The sequence below is a fragment of the Lytechinus pictus genome, chromosome 3, assembly GCF_037042905.1.
Source record: "Lytechinus pictus isolate F3 Inbred chromosome 3, Lp3.0, whole genome shotgun sequence".
Lineage (NCBI taxonomy): Eukaryota > Metazoa > Echinodermata > Echinoidea > Temnopleuroida > Toxopneustidae > Lytechinus > Lytechinus pictus.
Genome location: NC_087247.1, coordinates 58,488,445 through 58,502,752, shown reverse-complemented (window position 1 = coordinate 58,502,752; position 14,308 = coordinate 58,488,445).

The window sequence follows — 14,308 nt, the reverse complement described above, 5'->3', positions numbered from 1 at the left end:
CCCTTGTCACACATTCAGTATAAAATCAAATAGACAATTTTGCTTTCTGCATATTTCATTGCTGTAATACCAATGTAGAGAATATACTTTAGCATTTAAACAAGTTACAGTCAACAAAATTAAACAAAAAAAGGTTTTTGAAACGAGCATCTCTTACATACAGATCAAAGTTGAATATAGCATGTGTTCAAACAAAACAGTGCAAATCAGATAATTTGATAAAACCAATTAATGCAATTATTTAAAAAAGTAAAATACAACAAACTTTACAATATCAAAACTTTTGTATTACATATCTAATGTTGATGAAATGCCAAGTGTTTTGCTTGTTCGACTTTTTTTCTGCTTAATCAAAGCAGTTTTTGTTGGAGTGGACTTGACCATTAATGCTTGGAAAGGGACTTTGACCATTGTCTGCTTTACTTCATTTTTTCTTCACCACTCCTGATTTTTCTCTCTTTCTCTTTTATATCTGACTCTCCCTCTCCCCTATTTCACCTTATTCCTCCTTTTGTCTTTCTTTCTAACCAATCTCAGCCAAAAAAGTCATATTTAACAAAATTAAAGGAAATTTTAGGAACTAATCTGCAGTCAGTCTAATGCTGTTCCAGTACAATTATATAACAGTTCCTGGAAACCAAAGATACCAGTCACGACCATCTTGTTCCTTTCCTCAAACAGGAGACAGAAGGTAATGTCAATTAGGTTCAAAGTGCTTTTTCACTCTTACTCATCTTCATGTATGGGATACATTCCAAATGGTAATCATATTTATATGATAAAAATCCACAAGAATATGTTACAAGGTACAAGGCCAACTGACTACTGCCTGCCAGGTTACGTTTGTTATTTGGAAACATCTGACTTTGCACTGGGAATGACTGGGCCAGCATTATGATGACAAAAGTTGAATGACACTTGAATTACATGACAAAGGAATAAGATGAAAAGAATGATTATCAGTGAGTTTCTACCACCATTGCCATGCATATACAACATATTATCTGATGATTTATTATATATGATCAACAGTAATGATTTATGGATCATCCATTTATAGACGTGGTGTGCACACTTGTCTGTGTTCATCAAATATCATAACATTATGGAAAAAATAAGACACAAACCTACTATAAACCATTCATAAATTTTGATGTGCATCTGACCACTTTCATTCCTTCATTCAACCATAAAGCATGGGAGGAGCTCATTTGCTATTCATGACATCACACAGAATGAGGTGGCGCCTGGTGTTATAAACTTCCTATTATTCAGACAGGTTTCTGTTACTAGCATACCAAGTTTGGAAAACCCACTTTCACTTTTTTCTTAGATTAGTCTCTTAACAGACTTTGCATAAATGAAATGTTAGTTTATATTGATATCATTTGCTATGACTGAAATTAGAGAGAAATTTGAGGAACTTAACCTGAAATAAACTATTTTAAAAAGATGACTTGTAAATGTTTTTCTCTTACATGAAGTAATAGAAAATGTACATGTTTATATAATCATTTTCTCCAGAACACTTCTTTGATAGAGAAATCCTATCATACTTGATAGTAATTTATGTTCATTACTGTAATTTCAATACAATACCCTTCAATACCCTTCAGGGCCTTCTCTTAAAAAATTAAAATATTGGAACATGAATAAATTTACATAATATAGCATTGAAAGAGGATGATAAAATATAATATGCAAAAATACTTAGAGAAAGTTTAGAAAAAAAGACTAACCAGGGAAGGAAATTCATAAACTTCCTGTCACAGGTCAAATTTCCCTGGAGAGAACTGTGATGATGTCATTGGAGCAACTGACCAATCACAGCCTTCATATCCCCTGCACTGATCAAAACTACTTCTGTGAGGATTTGACCCTTTCACAAGCTCCCTGACTGGAATTACTTCATGCAGCTATGTTTTCCAGTTTTCTGAAATCTATTTTCAGATACTCACCAAGGTTGAATTTTTATATTTCTTAAATAACAAATTCTGTCAATTTGTTATTCTTACGTCAAATGCAATAAAAAACAAATAATGGCAAACATCAAAAATAGATTCTGACCCAATGCAATAGGAAAACTATTATTGTCCAAGATTTTGCAAGAAATTAATTACAAATTTTAAATCAAATGACTTAATTAGGTGGTCTGTCTATGACAGATCACCTCTTAATTTCGTCAGAATTTTCTTTCTTTATTATTTATTTTTAGCACCTATGTTTGTCGCCAACTTTTCTCCGAATTGGCTGAATCAATTTGGCTGATTTTTCTGTCATATATAGAGTCTATCATAGAGACAGCATACTAAGCTTTTCAAGGTCATCTGGTCATGATGACGTCATCTACGCGCCATTTTGTAAAATTCTCAATTTGATCATATCAACATAACGGATCATCAATAATCAACCATATTTACATCACATAAACTTTTGGTCAAAGGTCATCTGTCAAGGTCATCAAAGGTCATGTAAAGGTCATGATGCGCGCGTACGCGCGCGTCAAAGCCAAAAAATTTCTCCAAATGGCCTATAAAATTTTTTGGGTACGTTTCAGGTCATTTTAAGCATTTCAAAAATTTGCGCGCGTTTCCGCGCGTAACGCCTCCAACGCAACGCAGAAACACCGTTTTTTTTATATCATTGCATTGATAATATAATTATGAGCAATTTGATACCTTGATCAACCTTCTACGACCATTAATAACGAAATTAACACCCATTGAAGTTTGCAGCACGTGTGCGCGCGAGCTCTCACTATAGGCCATATTTGGGCAAAAACATGCCTATTGAAAATTAGCTGTAGCTCTTTAAATAGTCCGTTGACCCCCAATTTTTTTTTCATATGTCAATAGAATATGAGTTGTAGATTTGATTTCATGTCACCATTGTCCCTCAATTTGATCATGACGTCTTCAAAACTGCGTCGGAAGTCAAAATATCCATTTTGTTTGTTATGACGTCATAAGAATTATGCAAATTAGGCTATAACTCCGTGAATATTGGTCGATTTACGCTCAATTTTCGATATGTTGTAGCTTAGGTCTTACTCTTACATTATTCCATTCATTTTTCATTTTAATAAACGGATCATCTTGAAAAATTGCAAATGATAAAGGCATGTCATTTTTACTCATTTTGCGTGTAATCTCTATGGGACATGACTTTTTCTCAAAACTAGATTCTACATTCCTCTATTTCGTGAGCTATATCTCCATTTTCTTTTGTCAGTTATCTCTGAGCTTTGAATATGTTGTAGCTGAGATTCTCAGCTTTCGGAAGTGATCCCTTTATTTTTTGATCAGATGCCGGGATCATGCCCGTTTTTCGCTTGCAAAATTGGATTTGCAATTCTCAAATTTGCTTACGTGTAATCTCTATGGGAACGTGTAATCTCTATGGGGAATATCGTGGCTCAATGGATAACGCACTTGACTTGCTATCTCGGGGGCGCAGGTTCGAGTCCTGGGGGTGAACAAGATGATTTTTTTTTCATTTTTTTTTTCTTTTTACCACCTCGTACATGATCCTTTATGATATTTAAAAAGTATGAAAGTTAAAATTTAGCAAGATTAAACAGATTATAATTACTATTTTCATATCACATGTATTTTCATATATCAAAGAGACCCTTTTCACAGTGCTTTATCATCTCCCGACTTTCGCAAGTATTCCATCCATAATGAACATTCCGTTGTCATCATGAAGATCATATTGATCTGCTTGAACATGGTAATAGTGATCATGATGGCGAGAATAAGGACAGACCACCTAATTCGTCCGCATGACGAATTAAAATCTAGTTTTCTTTTTAATTTTCTTGACTGGACCAAAGTAATGATTATTTTCTTATCAATAATTGGGGAAAGATTTTTGAGTACCCTTGAATACTCAATGTATCCCCCATCAATATGAAAAAAAAACATATATCATGATCATCATAAAGAATAAATTTCACTATAATATTGAAGGAACTGTTACAGTTTGAGAAGTATCAAATAAAGAATGAAGTATATATTGATTTTAAATTTTGTTGCAACTCTCTTCTCTGTCAATATCTATTATTTGGGTTGATTCCCCCCCAAAAAAAACATTTCTCTTTTTTTTTTAAATTCAATTTCAATTCAATTATTTTAAACAAGGCAAAAGCGATTTTGTGTCTCGCCCACTTATGAAAATAACCAGAAATATCGTGATTTGCGAGGGCACGCAACAGTATTGTATCGAAACTTCATTGTGAAATGACTGGGATGGAATAACACTTGTCATAAGAGTCTTGCACGTAAACTTTAACGTTGACCTGAAAATGACCTTTGACCTTACCATGTGACCTCCAACTGCAGCATAACATGCAGGTCCCCCCAGTCCATGTACCACCCAAGTTTGGTTGAAAAGTGACTTACGGTTGTGGAGTTAGGTGTCATAAGAGTCTTGCATGTAAACTTGAACCTGAAAATGACCTTTGACCTTACCATGTGACCTCCGACTGCAGCATAATATGCAGGTCTCCCCAGTCAATCTACCATCCAAGTTTGGTTGAAAAGTGACTTACGGTTGCGAAGTTAGGTGTCATAAGAGAGTCTTGCATGTTGCTTTAACGTTGACCTGAAAATGACCTTTGACCTTACCATGTGACCTCCGACTGCAGCATAATATGCAGGTCCCCCAAGTCCATCTACCATCCAAGTTTGGTTGAAAAGCGACTTACGGTTGTGGAGTTATGTGTCATAAGGTTTGTGATGGACGGACGACAGACAACGGACGACGGACGGACGACATTTGGATCCCTAAGTCTCGCCTTCACCTCTGGTGTGCAAGACAAAAAATTGTCATCAGATTCTTGTAACAGAAAGTGCAGAGGAAAAAGAATAAATCACAAACTATAAATATATCAAAATAATACATACATGTTAATATAAATATATAAATAAAATAAATATAAATATACCCTGTTTGCATGCTTGAGCACCCACAACACGACACTAAACCACAGACCACTGCATGAAACACCCACAGTGGAACCATGCAATCTTAAGATCTCTTTTATTCCTCAGAATATCTGTATTTTTTAATCAAATGACACCAATTATAGAATTTATCATATGATACCAAGCAAAAAGCACCTATGCAAGTTCACTAGACATACTAAGTCTTTATCTGGCCATTATGTCCATTAAATTCTCATGAGAATTGCAACATATCTATGACACAGCACTGGATATATACCAGTATCAAATTACTTCATAAATTATCAGGTCATCATAGTAATTGGAGTCTTCCAGAATTATTGCAAAATTCTTCAAGGTTACTCCCAACTTGATTACATCACATCTCTGTTTGCCTTATAATTGGTATGATAGACAACACCCTAACATTGTAGGGCTGGAGGTATTGCACTATATGGTTGTAATGTCGTTGGACATCGCTAATTAAGACTCCTTTTTATATGTTTTAAATGAATCACCAATTATGGAATTATCTGTCTGAAAAGCAAGACAATATCAAACTCACTTAAGGAAGATTACATCATATCAAACGGGAAACAGATAATGCAAAAGGAAACTTTTATTCTTTGTTGGTTTTATTATTTATTTTTATTTTGAATTGGTTGTCCTGTTTTGCTTTGAGAACATGGCTATCCAATTAGTTTGTTATACGTCCTATTTATAAAACATGAAAGTATCCTTGCATCTTATGTTTAGACTTGTATGGGAACCAGGTGGTGACTTAGTACCAGCTAAAATAAAGTGATATAAGATTACTTTACTGAGATTTGGTTATTCTTTCAATTTTGACAATATATCTCCCCCATATTGGGCTCTCGAACAAGTTTTGGAAATAAGAAAATTTAAAAGTCAACAGGTTTATATTATAATGAAGACTGACCCTTTCAAATTGTGACACATATTTCCTTTCCCACAGCATTTGTAAATTTGATGATAATCACGTTTATGAAAACAGGTCAAATGCATATAATTTGCATTACAAAATAATAACCCTACTTTCTCATATTCAACGTAAAATGAATAACAACTCAAAGAGGTATTTATTTGAAGGAGCTTTTGTATACACATCATTCAATATTCAGAATAGAACACTGATCCTACTATCTTCAGTATCAAAATTCCACCCAGTAAATTATAGTTAAATCATAATAAACCATGAAAATGAAAAAGAAAAAAAAGAAATACATGCTACAAAGTTGATTGTCAAATGCAGCACACAAGACATACACATTCACATCACATTCAATCTTTACAAGGACGAATGGAAATCACATATGAGAAGAAAACATAGAATATAAATGTAGGGGGCAACTAGTTTTCATTATTTTTTTGTATAAAAAACCCCATTTAATTGGTTTCAATAAGTAAATAAAAAAATACTCAAACCTTGAAAAATAATCAAAACCATAGTAAAAATCAATTTGTCTGATCAGGGGACATTTGTTCAAGAGCTTCATTCTTCATTGTTTCTACACTAAAATTATTCCTAAATATTAATCCTGGGATTTATTTTTTCTTACAATGAATGAATTACTTTGAACAGCCTAAAAAAAAAATCAATTTTTATGTATTGTAAATAGTCATTATTTTAATCTGAGACAAAATAAGAAGTTACATCATGGAAATGTCTCATCATTTGAATACTTGCCTTCCGCCCCTTTGTACAATAATCCCCCCTCTCCTTGTCTACTAGAATGAGAAATATTGCCAATTTCCTGAATCACTCCAGTTCTAGACATTGATGAAAGCAACCCCCAAGAGCACTTTACCCCTTTCTTATTCTTCCTTACCCCTCTCCCATTTTACTGGGTATGTTCCCATTTAAAATATTCTTATACTTATATCTCAAACATGTGGTGCACAGCTTGAAATATGAAGAAATAGTTACAATATCATATTTTATGTAGTACTCTTGGTTGATAAAATGTTGGAAGTTTTAGTCCTCTAGTTCTTTGAATAATAATATCACATTAGCGTAAATCGAATACTATGAAAGATATTTCAGTTTAAGTTATAGACTTTTTAATGTGGTAGCCCAAACTTGTCCAAGGAGAACTTCTTTCTTAGCAATGTAAATAAGCCTTTGGCTGGCTATAGACAGGAGCTAGCTGTGACTCAAAAATTGTATCTGTGTCAAGTCTGTCAATGTCTGTAAATCAATCATTTCTCCCGAAAATTTTCTCAAAAATTGCACAATATCTTTATGTTTTATGAAGTTAATTGCAAATTTTGTGGTTTAATATTGTTCCAAATATTACAAGACTGAAATGTAATTTCTTCAGACGTAGAAACATGGTTCAATCAAACAACAGAAACTACAAACCTATTGAGCAGACTGAAAGGCCACAAAAAGCGAAAATACATTTCAATCACCCCTCCGAGCTTAAAGGTAAATGCTAGTTTTGGTAACGATATCAAAATGAGTTCGTACAGAATCCAATGAAATGACCACCAAAGTGTCTGTTTGTATAAATAAAACGCATGTGCCAAAGGATTCTGGAAGAAATTGTGTAATTGCTGAGAAATCAGCAAATAAGCACAGGATTCGGGTAGAGCGTCGGGCCCGACGCTCAAAGCAATAATTATACACTGTCCCACGTGCGCTTATCTGTGTTGGGGAAGTTCAGTCTGAACATTTTTCAGCGTAGATTTCAAGATTTCACAAAGTTCAGTTTATGTAACTGTACCAGATCTAGATCCTCGATGATATACTGACAATTAAGCCTGGTTTTACAGACTTTCTCATGAAATCAGTGTTTACTGCAACTACTGGAATTTCTCTTTAATAAACTGATATTGAAAATACAGTATCACTTCATGAATGCAGCTTGAAGTATATGGCATATACATATTAAAGACCAATCTTAAAGGTCAGATTTATATATCGGAGAAATTAATTTAATTTTCCAAGTTCCCTTTTATTCTTAATATATTTCAAATATAAGGAGTTGATTTTTTAACCATTGACTAAACAGTGATGAAAACATTTTATCTGCATATATTTAGAGAGCATTAAAACACTAAATTATTGATGCAACTGAATATTTTTTTGTCATTCTATAACATACATACTTCGGTGTGTGGCTAGGTATTAAATTGAATCAAATGCAGTGATTCTGGACTCAGCTGGTCTGTGTTGTAGGGGGTAACCACATTCACCTCAAAAAGACTATCCAAGGTAATTCATGTGGTTAAAACATTGACAGGGTTCCATGTACAGTATAAACAATCAATCAGAAAAATATTGCTTTTATCTTATTCAGCAAAGAATAATCTCATTTTCATTTTCAATTTAGGAGCTCTCTTTATCTTCTTTTTAGTTGGACTGTACCGTACAGAATGTGATTTGAACAGTTATCATCAAAGAGAGGCACAGTGTTTCTCTTTAGATGCAGAATCTAGCATGGTCGCCATTTACATTTAGTGTACTGTAATGCATGTTCTTCTTGTTCACAATGTTTACTTAAAAATAAAACACTGGTAATCAATAATATTCCATCTGAAAAAAATTATTCAGATGATTACCATTTTGCTTACAAATATTACATCTAGGATTTTGCCAACAGTACCTATTTACAAGTCCATAGAAACATTAAATATGGAAATCATTCATGTAATATAACTTCTTAAAGATATGGGGTGTTGATGCACACCAAGACATATTCTAAATTACTTTATACAAAAAAAAAACACACAGTGTATAAAAAAGAGCAATCTAGATGAAAGCATTCTAAGGGAATACTTAATTTTAAAAAATCATGAAAATATAACTGCTGAAAATTATGTTTTCAGACTCTTCTATTTGTTCTAAATTATTGCATGCTTTATTTCTGACAAGCACTTCCTTGACCTACATAATAAATCAACCAATAGAATTTATCCATGTCATATCAAATCAAAGCAATATTCCATATAGGAAATGACAGAATGGTTTAATCCTTACAGAGCACATTTTGTTGACCTTGAAGTTTAACCTTTGTCATTCAAGGCTAGAAATAATTTTCCAACTATCCAAAGTCATAAAGATTTGGAGTAGGAATGATCCGAGTTCCGGTACACAAATTTGTAAAAATCCAAATGATAATGAATTTGTTTGTCTGTTCACCTGACTCACAAAACAACAAAATAGAGAGTGAAAGAAGTAATTTACTTTTCCTTTTTAGCAAGGAATCAATATATATCAGTGGCATGCACAGCAATATGGAATCGGGGGGGGGGGGGGGGGGGGGGGGGAGTAAGAAAATATTTCTCTAGTATTTCTCTAGTGCCGAAACATTTTGAAGGCGGGTTCCATGGGCCCCACATTAGGGCCCTTGGTAGGGATCCAAGGTGAAGAGCCCACCAAAAATATTCAATATTCAGTCATTCAGAGCCCTTACATTACTGTTTTACAGCATCATTTTTTTTAAAGTTGAATGATGGATATTGATACAAACTTGTAGGCTTTCCACCATTGAATATAACTGAATAAAACAATATTGAAATCTATTCACCCTTATTTATTCAACATATGTCAATGACACTCAGTCAGTGCTTCAAACATCCTTGTTTATGACCCCTGTTACATCTGAAAGTTTCCTAACCGAGACCCGACCGAGTCCACTTGCAACCTTGACTGGATTATTGGTGGATTAGCTTCGCGAACGGACCGAGTCCGAAATGTGGTCTGTTTACATCACAGCGTTCATTCCCTCCCCTATCAGTACAGTTTCGAGCGGTATCCAATTGCTGACACCAAAGGGCGCTCTCGATCTAAGCTCTGAATAATTTGCGCGCGCTAATAGAAGTTGTTTACATTTCGTTACACTCGTCGGCTGCTACACAGAAATGACAGGGTGGGACATGTGCCAATCATTTCCAGAGAGAGTCGAAACGACTCTTTACCTTTACCCGAGATTCTGGAAGAATGCTGATGATCCCAGCAGTCGTTGAAGATATGATCGACTTGAAAAGGATTAAATTGCTTCCTTCTTTCCACTCAAATCAAAGACTTTATCAATCACAATTCACATATCGCATGCCGCAAAACATTCGAAGAACGACGGGGCTGGGGAGGGGATAGCGCGCGCTATGACGTAATTTGACAGCTGGCGAACGGACTGAGATAGGTTCTAAAGCTTGTGTGCGTTTACATCTACGAATCGGTGGACCGGGGCCGGCCCGATACCTACCCGAGACTACCTCTGGATGTGGTCTCGGGTAGGTTCACTAAAAGGTGGCCCGAGGTAGGTCTGGGATGTTTACATCTGATTTCTTTCCGACCCGAGGTAGGCCCCGGGCCGGCCCGAGGTAGGGAATCTCTCAGATGTAACAGGGGTCTATGATTAGTTCCTATTATATATTCTTTTATAAAACTGAAACATCATTTTGTTTTGAATGTGAATATCAGTTTACATGGTGAAATAAATAAAACAAACAAAATAAACAAACACTATAAATCAGAATCAGAGGAAGGCACCTTTTAGGTTCTGAAGAAAATAAACCTGACTTTTTTTCATCTGATAAGATGGGAAAACACACAACAATAGCCATGAACTTCAACCTCAGATCATTATAATTTTGTAACTTTTCTAACTTTGTGGAAAATGGGACATGGAACGAGAAGAGAAATATATTGGACACAGAATTGGATTGTGTGGGCGGGCATTGTGTAATAATGGAAAACAAATTCAGAATTTGGCAGCACCTGTTTAATGGAAACTCTATGTCAATGAAAGTCATGGGGAATATAAGATCATAACCAGACAAGTTTAACCTACTTTCATCATTTCTGTCATATTTATCAATTTCTTGGTAGGTTTTTGATGATGTGAAAGAATGTTGAGACAGGGCAATGGAAATAGTCTTCAGCATTAACTCTACTTTAGAATTCTACAATCATTGTGCCCAGCATAGCCAAACTTTGATTCGTCAGTCCCTACAACTAAAATACAGAATGAAATAAAGGAATTGAAAGGGTCTGTGTCAGTAAACTAAGACCCCCCCCTTCCAAAAAATAGATCATAGAAAATTAGAATATAGACTCAAGACGGGGATAAGAGGATGAGAGAAGAATGAAAAAGAGACACCTTTTACCATGTTTGATTAGATTTGTTGTGGTTTTCTGTTTCTATGGTCTAGACTGTCAGGTATGGCTGACATTAACAAACAAACTTTACAAGTCAAATTCCAACACTCCTGATCTTTGACATAACTTTAACGTCAGGATGGATGATTTTAAGTATTTTTAATTTGGAGACAAATTTTTCCCTGAAATGGAAGACAAAATAAATTTACAGTGTGACACTTCTTGAGTAACATTTATTGCAATGTTTACAAAATGATTTGGTACTTGTTTTTAGATTCAAAATCATTTATAAAAATATAATGAAATTATTACTAAAAGATGTAAGTTTCCATCTTAGATATTAAATACCCAAAGACAGCTTTTATTTCAAATGGTAATACCTTTGTCTGTCAATATCACAATAATTACTTGGCTTAAGTTGCAGTGATGAATACTTTTTAAAAGCAGATTGAAAAATCTTTAAAAACAATTTCCCATATTTTTAAATTCACTATATTTGCTTTTTTATTACCTTTGTTTTTCTTCAATGTCACGGGTTGAAATGTGACAAAAATTTTCACTTGTTTAGATATTTTTCACACCAGAGTACATGTCTGGCTCTCAGCCAACAGATATGCCACCTCATGCCCATAATACTGTTCAAAATTTCCCTTGGTAAATTGCACAGATAGCAACAGAATGTTGCACATGGTTGCTTGCTTGGCAACGAAACTTGGCAATGTTAGTGGAGGGATAGACATGGTGTCTGCCTTGCCCAACCTATAATACTGCACTAGGGTATGGCATGTTTATTGGAGTTCTGCCAAATGAGAGCTATCTGGTAGATCTGAAGTATACTATGAGTAATGAACAGTAGGCCTATCCCTATCAAAATTATTAGTGACGATTCTATGTCAATGATTGCAATTGGCTCCAATGATTGAAGATAATAGTAAATACCAACAAAGGTTTCTTAAAGAAATAGTTCACCTTCTTTACCCTTTTTCAACACCATATTAAATAACTTATAATCTGCTTTCAATAGAAAGTAGATGATTTTATAATTGGGAAATGTTATCCGTGCCATGAAATTTAATTTTTTATTTACAGATATTAGGGGATTGATGTTGTGACAAACATTGTCTCCAATCATGACAAACTGGTCATATAAAGTATCTGGGTTTACCTAGAGGGATGTTGGACAAATTCTAAGAGCTTTTACCGGGCTTGAAACTTCTACTCGAGCACACATTCATAAATAGCCTGAAGTTGGAAAAGTGAGACACCCTCATTAAGTTGGCAACAGTTCAGATTCAAACTGAAAGAGAAAAATCAACAGAGGCTACTAATCATCAGGTCAGGATCAACTGACCAACACAGCTTTGCCAAATTGGCAACAACATCATTGTAGCCAATCAGCTACAGACAATCACCTGCTTTATCCAATATGAAAACCACAGACTTTACGAGGAAGTCATCTTGGTTTCACCTGCTCTCAATAGTTCTATAACTAGTCAATATCATCTCCCTAGATGAATTCTGAGAGGAAAATATGAATAGTTAAACTCTAAATTACAGGAATTCAAAATAAAATCAGATGACTGTGGATAGTTTTAAGTCAGACCTCGTGAATTACATTACAGAGTTTGACTGGTGAGTGGTGACTGACTGGGAAAGCTTAGAATGTTTTTTTTTATTCTCATAGTGTTTGTTGATGAGTGACAAAAGGCCAATTTCTCTATTGGAATTATTCCTATCATATCATGAAGAGAAAAAAATAATTATGAAATACAACAATTGTAAGAAAATATGACAATTCTTTGAAGGAAGGAAAATGAAAGGTAGGTAGAGATGGTGGAGGGAGGAAAATGAAAGGTAGGTAGAGATGGCGGAGGGAGGAAAATGAAAGGTAGGTAGGGATGGTGGAGGGAGGAAAATGAAAGGTAGGTAGGGATGGTGGAGGGAGGAAAATGAAAGGTAGGTAGGGATGGTGGAGGGAGGAAAATGAAAGGTAGGTAGAGATGGTGGAGGGAGGAAAATGAAAGGTAGGTAGAGATGGCGGAGGGAGGAAAATGAAAGGTAGGTAGAGATGGTGGAGGGAGGAAAATGAAAGGTAGGTAGAGATGGTGGAGGGAGGAAAATGAAAGGTAGGTAGGGATGGTGGAGGAAGGAAAATGAAAGGTAGGTAGAGATGGTGGAGGGAGGAAAATGAAAGGTAGGTAGGGATGGTGGAGGGAGGAAAATGAAAGGTAGGTAGAGATGGTGGAGGGAGGAAAATGAAAGGTAGGTAGGGATGTGGAGGGAGGAAAGGGGCAAGAGATAGGAAACAAATAACTTCTATAAAAATTTTATAAAATAATATTAGAAATTACAATTTAATTGTGAAATCAAAATAAAGAAGATAAACTAACAGAAATAATACCATGAAATTTTGAAGAAAAAAAAAGTGTTACTGAGAATTTTGTTTAAAAAGAAAAACTTTACCAGACATCCAATAGAAAAAAAAGTGATATCCTGGGAAATTTGATTCTAAAATCCAAGTGTGATACCAGACAGATGAAATATTTTACATATGAAGAGGAAATGATGGCAAGAATGTTGAGGTACGTCATACAACAATATAGGGCAGGATCATTAGTCTTCGGTCCAAAACTCTGAACAAGTTATTTCATATCAGAGAAAGGGGGTATGAATCTGGTCAAATGAGATTAAAGAGTTGTAACAAATTAGAAATGTTGTTCAAGTGAGCTGTCTTATGGATAATATCTTGACATTCTCATAAAATGTTGGATGTATTAACATTTATTTAATATGTAATATTATCTAGAGGCTTATTTATATTTTTATTAAATAGCAGAAACTTAAAATTCCAACCAAAAAATAATAATCCAATATGAACCTGATTGTTCCAAAAAGAGATTGATCAGCCCTGTAAATAAAAAAAGGGTTTCATGAATTGAATCTGAAATCGATATTGTTTCTAAAGAGTGAAAACTATACCATGTATGGGTATTAATTTGGAAACTATTTCTACTGCGAATAGAGTGAGAAGCTGTTAGGGCATTTCCCAATGTGTGGAATTCACATTCGCTGATGTCATAGACTGATTATCAGCAAGCACCTGTGATGTCACAACTTCCTCACCGGGAAGCTAGCCAATCAGGAAGCTTGCTTGAGCTGTTTACTGATAAATATGAAGCGGAAGAGAGAACAGGAGGGGGGGGGTATACATGGTAGGTTAAGTACCTTGTGCAAA